General features: G+C 43.1%; 1 long non-coding RNA gene across 1 annotated transcript; it reads left to right on the forward strand.

Annotated features, from left to right (window-relative positions):
* On the forward strand, positions 1-4554 carry LOC104506917. The gene is made up of 2 exons (XR_727864.1): positions 1-169; positions 3799-4554. It is a non-coding gene; the product is annotated as an uncharacterized LOC104506917 (long non-coding RNA).
* The last annotated feature ends 2193 nt before the right edge of the window (positions 4555-6747 follow it).

Here is a 6747-nt window from a genome sequence, read left to right on the forward strand (position 1 = left end):
CCAGACCAACGGGACGGCCGGGGCCGCTGGCGCGGGAGGAGGGGGCGCGGGCGCAGGACTCCAGCACAGCCAGGACTCCAGCCTCAACCAGGTGCCTCCGAACAAGAAACCACGCATAGGGCCTTCAGGCACTAACTCAGGCGGGCCTGTCATGCCTTCAGATTATCAGGTACCTCTTGGAGTTTCGCTGCTGCGGATGTTGTAGGGTCAAAATGTCGTTTTCACCCTTCCCCACTGCAAGAACAGATCACGTTTTAATGAATTTCTCATGTAACATGAGCAGGTGTGCTATGATATATTAGATAAAAACGTGGGGTTTATGGTTTAAAGTGAAAAGGTTTTGTTCTGTGGTTACTGATTTTCAGTAGAATACCAGTTCGAGTCAAATCTGCTGCACCCTGTAAAGTGCTGAGGACTGGTCCACTCCAGGAAAGCACTTAAATACACACTTAACTTGGTTTGAGAGTAATCTTACTGAAGCCAGTGGAACTATTTCGTGCACGTAAATGCTGCATTAGATCAAGTTCAGAATACGTGTCTCCTGGCGATGTGTGCGAAGCAGACCCCAGAAGAACCTGAGAAACAAGCGAAGTTAGAACCAGGCGCTCTCATTTGATTCCTGTTTCATTTTACCTCATACCGTTGCGTGTATAGAGCGATTCTGTAGTTCGTTCTGGTGTCTTGCTAAGTCTGCTCCTCATGCCAAAGAAGAAGTGCGTGTTAGCACGGGAATGGTGGTTTGGTTCATCGGTGTGATCCGTTCATGCCAAGGTAGGGCACAAAGGCACACGCTATTCCTAACGTGACCGGAGTTGAATAGATTGTCATGTTTTCCAGTACAGTAGCATTCATAAGTAAAAGCAGTATCACTGAATTATTTTTGGATTTGCATATTTGCCCTTGCTTACTAGAATTGTATTTTCCACTAAAAAAGTGACTTTCACTAAATATAGAAACCACTGAACTTACTGGCGTCTTCAATACTTGTGAGTTTAAACTGGCTGGGACAGTAATGAGTTGAAGGCAGAGTCAGAAAAAGGTAGATGTTAAAGGTAGGTTTTAAAAGATGTTAGAGATTCTGTCTGCTACCAGCCTTCAAGAGGATCCCACCTTGGAGAATGGTCTTTTCAAGCTGCTTTAAACTTAAAGTAAGTAGCTTTTAAAAAAACCCAGCTGTGGAGTTGCCTTGACTTAGCCCTCCAGACCTTCTCCACAAACAATTGATTTCTCAGTGCCAAACATTTTTCTCCCATTTCTGTTTTACTCTTTTAATTACAAATGATCATGAAGGCATTGAGGGCAATTTAAGGGTAAAGACAACTAGGTTACTTTTCTGAAGAGTTCCAGAGAGGCTTGAGGTCTGGACAGATCGCTACAGCTGTCTGACTACAGAGTATTTATGGCTGGCCTGTTTTGGTCTGTATTTCATGGACTGGTGTGCTGCATTTGATGATATCCTTTATAGAATACTTATACAGCTCTCTGAATTGTTGGCAGACTTCCCTCTTAGAAGCTGCTAGCAGTCTAAATATCTTTTTTTTTTTTCCCCAGATAGATTTCCCCCCCCCACCCCATGACTTTTTCCTTCCAAACTTTTAACAGCACAGGCATCAAAATGATGATCTGTATGTTTCCTTTACGTCACTCACTAAATTGTATGGTCTGATTATCCATTTTTACACTTGCCTTTGGCTATCTGCCCTTAAATTCTAGCTGACTGTCTTCTGTTCCAGAAAGGAATGTCTGCGATTTGTCCAAGTCTGACTTTGTTAAAAACAAATTCTCTTCTGTGGAACAAAAATAAGCATGGGCAAGTTAATGCATTCTTGTAGTCTTATGGCATTAATTTTATTCCATTATATCTTATTCAGAAGTAGGAAGAAGATTCCTTTTGCTTTGAGTTTCATTTAGCTTATGATGTAAAGTCTCCACTGAAATGTGTTTGTAGTTCACCAATCTCAATATATGTTGCTTCCCCAAATGACAGTGCATATTCCTTATTGAATTTTACTTTCCTTATGTGACCTTGGGTGTCTTGCTTAGCGTGGTGAGCTGATGCTTTTCATCCAGAACAAGTTCCTTTAAAGTTATAGTACGTATCATGATTCTTCTTTTCTGTTAGAAGTTGAAAAAACTTTCAGAATTTTGAGACAGATTCCATTTTTCAGACTCTCTGTTAACAATCTAACTGTGCAGGCCGAGCGGAATCTGGTTATTAACAGCATGGCATGCTGCTGGGACACATCTCTTCCAAAGCCGGTATGCTGAGCTGTTATCTCCCAAACTGACCCTTGCAAACAGGTGAAGATACTCTGTACAACTGTTTGTTATATTGAGATGCGGAGACTGGACTGTTACCGCTCTCTTGGCCTCGCTGTGCTTCACCTTCATATTCCTACATCAGACAGAACACAGAAAAAGTGATGTGATATTGTTAGGGTTTAGTATGTTTTGCAGTTTATGTAAAATTAAAGGTATAAAGCTGTGTATGGAAATGAAGGTCAGAAGTGGTGTATGCTGCCTGAACTTGAGGTTCCTGCTCTTCGTCATCCAGCCGAAAAGTTGTCAGCGGGCTTTCACAGCTCCCCTGATTGGGATCCAGTGGTTAGATGAGACCACTGACAGGTACTGCCCTCACTGAGCAGATTCTTGGTCTGTGGAGGAGGTGGTATTCTTACAGACCCACTGTCTTCATGGGATTTCTGTTCAGAACCCAAACTTCTCCAGAGGCTTTCTGTAGCTTGGAATCCTGATATTTAATCAGAATGTAGGTTCTTAACAATCTTAGATGATTGCCATTGGCCACAGTCTTGCTGATGACCCTTGGACATAGCCCAGTAGAACCATCAACTAGACAGTGAACAGAACTCTGTTGAATGGTGCCTGACCCTGCACGTAACTTGGCTGCAGACAAACTGTTTGCTGTCTGCAGATAGGTTTGGGGTTTTTTGTAGACTCCTTTCTTGTGGGTTGGGTTCACCTTGCCTGGGAGTCTCCTATCCATTGAACAGTACTTCTCATGCAAAGTGATTTTGCATTGTTTTGCAGCCTTACCTTATTGCAGCTCATTATTCATTCCAGACAGGAAATGGATTTGATAATAAAAGGGCAAATTCAGCAGACTGGAGGTTGCAAATGATCCATGAATTTGGGTTGCGGAGATTGGGGTCCACTGAGCTAACATCCCGAACAGTGGAGGGGGAAAGGAAAATGAATGTTAGGTTATTGCACGTACACATGCCCACGTTTAAGCAGTTGTCATTGCTTCTGGTATATAAGACAGCAGGTTGAAAGACTCACCTAAAATTATATTATTTTATCCTACTGGACATTTTTTAATTTAGCTAAATTGAGGAACTCTTAGGTCATGGTTGTCTTTTTCTCAGGAACAGAATAAATTGTTTCTCTGTACCACATAGTATTCTCCAAACGGGTGTTTGTGGCCTTAGCAGTTTGGTTTTTGCCTTACTAGGGCATACGATAATGACAGAGGTAAGTTTAAGAGACAGCTGAATTTTGGAATGGAGTCTGCGCTCTCTTGTGTATTTTTCCTTCAGAAAAGGGGTGTGCACGTGCTGTACTTCAGGTGTCTGCCTGTGACCTTGTACATGTTGTGTGCTGTGTTAGGGCTGGTTGCAGATTGGTCACTTGTTTTATGGGACCTTACACAGTAACATGGGTTAGTCAGCTGCTGCAACGGTCACATTTTGATGAGCTTGAGAGAGGTTAAGTTTCCTGAGCTGCAGAGTCCCAACAGGCTGTTCTTTATTTCCCTGATCCCATTCTCTTTTCCTGCAGCACTCCAGCTCACGCCTGAGTTACCAAAGCAACATTCAGGGATCTTCTCAGTCCCAGAGTACAATGGGCTATTCCACATCGTCTCAGCAGAGCTCCCAGTATCACCAATCTCACCAGTCACACAGGTACTGAGAGGGCGAACAGACTGCACTCGGAAAGGAATGGACTAAAAGCCAGAAGACTCCAGCAATATGAAGTTCATAACGGTGAGAAGAACCAAAAATACGAACTGTGATGCAGAATTCATGATGACAAAAGGAAAACTTCACTCACTGAAGACTTCTCCCCCCGTCCCTTCCTCCCCTTTATTGCCATAAAGGAGATTCTCGTGAGGTTTTCCTTCCTCCCTGCCCTTGCATGTGCTCCGTTGTGGTTACTCTAATGAACCCTTCTGATCTGAACCCAGCACTTAACTTCTTTAACCTTTGGAATTTTGAAGGATTCCTGGTGCACCTTCCTTATGCTGTAGTGATTGCCATAAATCTGTCTTTTCAATCTCTTTGATGGGATTTTAAAGTTTTGAAATCTTGAACTCCCAGGCTTTCAAGCTTGTATATAGTTAGTTTTATACTAGGCAAACCAGTTTAGCTATACAGGTATATTGCACCTTTTTAAAGCACTATGTTATTTTCACAGGATATTACTGTTTTGCTCATGGATGTCAAGAACAGCAAAATTTTACTGTTCCAGAGTATTTTACTATTCTGTTTTTATTAGTCTAGTTTTCAGGCGAGGTCTTAAAAATGAAAAAAAAAAATTAAAAATAAACTTAAAAAAGAGAAAAAGAAAAAAGAAAAAAACCCACCCAAGTCTCTGCAGCGACAAATACGCTTCATGCTACTGGACTGAATGCCAGACAGAAGATTGCTGATATTTCTTAACTCATTCACATTGAATTCTTGAAATCACAGTGATCATGCTCTGACTAGTTTTAAATTAAGCGTTATTTTAAATGAAACCAGGACAGTCACATTAAAAAAAAAAAAAAGAAGAGATGCTTTCAGGATCTGTTGGAACAGAAGAATGGAATGTCTTCCCAGGCTGGACACCAAAATAGTCAGGAAAATGTATTTACTGCCCTCAAGTCTCAGTAGGAATGTGGATGAGGGGCTTGTTTTTCTGTTGAGCAGCTGATTAATGTGTGTGAGAGTTCTGTAAATTTAGGTTCCTTTCACATTCCTGAGTCAGTTTTCTAAATACAAAGGTGACAGAAATACTAAGACTTGCGAAAACAAATGCATTTAATCATTTTATGTTAGAATTAATAAGTAAGAGAAATTATTGTGCAGCTTGAAAAGCATGTTGAAAACTGTTCCGTTTCCACGTTTGTAATGCATATGCTGTGTCCTTCACATTGCTGTGATTAACCCAGATTAGTTACACCAGATACGCTTGATTGCACTGAAATGTTTCTTTTTCCCTGGAGCAAACATGTTTTGATTGTGCCTAAGGACTGGAAGTGGATGGGTAGCTGGCAGAAAATCCCCAGTAAGTAAGCGAGAGTTCAGAACCTTCATCAGAGGATTATTGTCCAACTTCTGCAACCACAGTTATTCGGAGAGACACACCACGTGTAATTTGGGCCAGCTTCATTTTTCCTTCAGAAGTAAGGCTGGCTCATGTTGCAGAAAACCTGGAAAAATGCATGTAGAAAGCGACTAGCAGTGTAATGTCAGCGAGCTGCTACAGCCGGTGTCCAGGGAAGGGGTGAAGTAAGAAGAGTTTGTATGGAAACAGCTGATGTTACAGGCGTTGCTACTGCAGCGTGTTCTCTTCCATCCTGCGTCCGTGCACGGAAGTTGTACATACCCGTACACTCACACCGCAGCTGTGACCAGGCCCAGCCAGAGGACTCAATCTGTTTGCTCTGAGGAGAATGCTCGACACATCCATGTTTCTACTGGATTTGGTCTCACAGTCACCTTTGGTGCCCCCTTTCCCCTCAGACACGCGTTGTTTCCTTTTGTGAGCGGTCGGCTTGCTTTGGACGTACCTACCGTCGTGTGGTTTTGACAACACCCATCTTCTCTGGAAAAGCAACCAAACCCTGCTTTTGTCATCAAATGGGTAAGAAGGTGGTGAAAATTAAATGAAGCAAGTTGAAAGAAAAAATTATTCCCAGGGAAAAACAATCTCCCGAAGGACACTTTCAGCGTGAACCCTTGAAATGGTACATACTGTATGTACCCGAGTAGCCTGTTTGAAAGAACAGATTTTAATTGTTACTTTCTTTTATTTCAGTGAGTCTGAGGTTACATTCTTTCCACGAGGAGAATGTCTCACCGCTTACCCACGTTAGGGCGAGGTACCTTGGAGCTAATGGGCATTTGGGCCAATGCCGTGAAGTAACTCTTATTTTATATTTTGCTGACCTGAATGCCACACTTCTGGAAATTAACCTTTGGCAGAGTTAATTTTTGTCCCCTCCTGTTCTTTTCATCTTTATGTTCTCTTTTGTCTTTTCCATTGCTGTTACCTGACATTTCTGCTCCCTCCTGCAGCTGATCCGTCAGGATTCATGTCACGTCAGGAGGTGGCGGGGAGATGTGTTACCGTACGGTTAATTAAGGTGGGCTCCTGTGCCACTAAGGCAAAATCCCGGTGTAGATTAATCTGTATGTAGAGTGTGAAACTTCACAGCAATGTAAGGTGCTTTAGCTGAGTGAGCTTCCAGCTTCTAGAGCGACTGCCACAACCTCTCTCCGAGCTGAGCTGGTGTTTCTGCCGTGGTTAGGTCCGACAGACGACCACGCGCCGCTCCCCTCTAGCTTGAGGCAGAGATGAGCCGACTTCCTCCGTTGCCTTCAAACTCCCGACTGGGAGGAGAGCGAATAAAAGCAGCAGCGTTAGCTGCAAGTCGTAGGCCGCGCACCCTCTTCCAGTTCCTTCCTGCTGGTGAAATTTGCCTTTTCCTGGGAGCTTGGCGCGTGGTGCCGGGGTGGGTGGCAG

Source organism: Eurypyga helias, unplaced genomic scaffold, assembly GCF_000690775.1.
Source record: "Eurypyga helias isolate BGI_N326 unplaced genomic scaffold, ASM69077v1 scaffold5243, whole genome shotgun sequence".
Lineage (NCBI taxonomy): Eukaryota > Metazoa > Chordata > Aves > Eurypygiformes > Eurypygidae > Eurypyga > Eurypyga helias.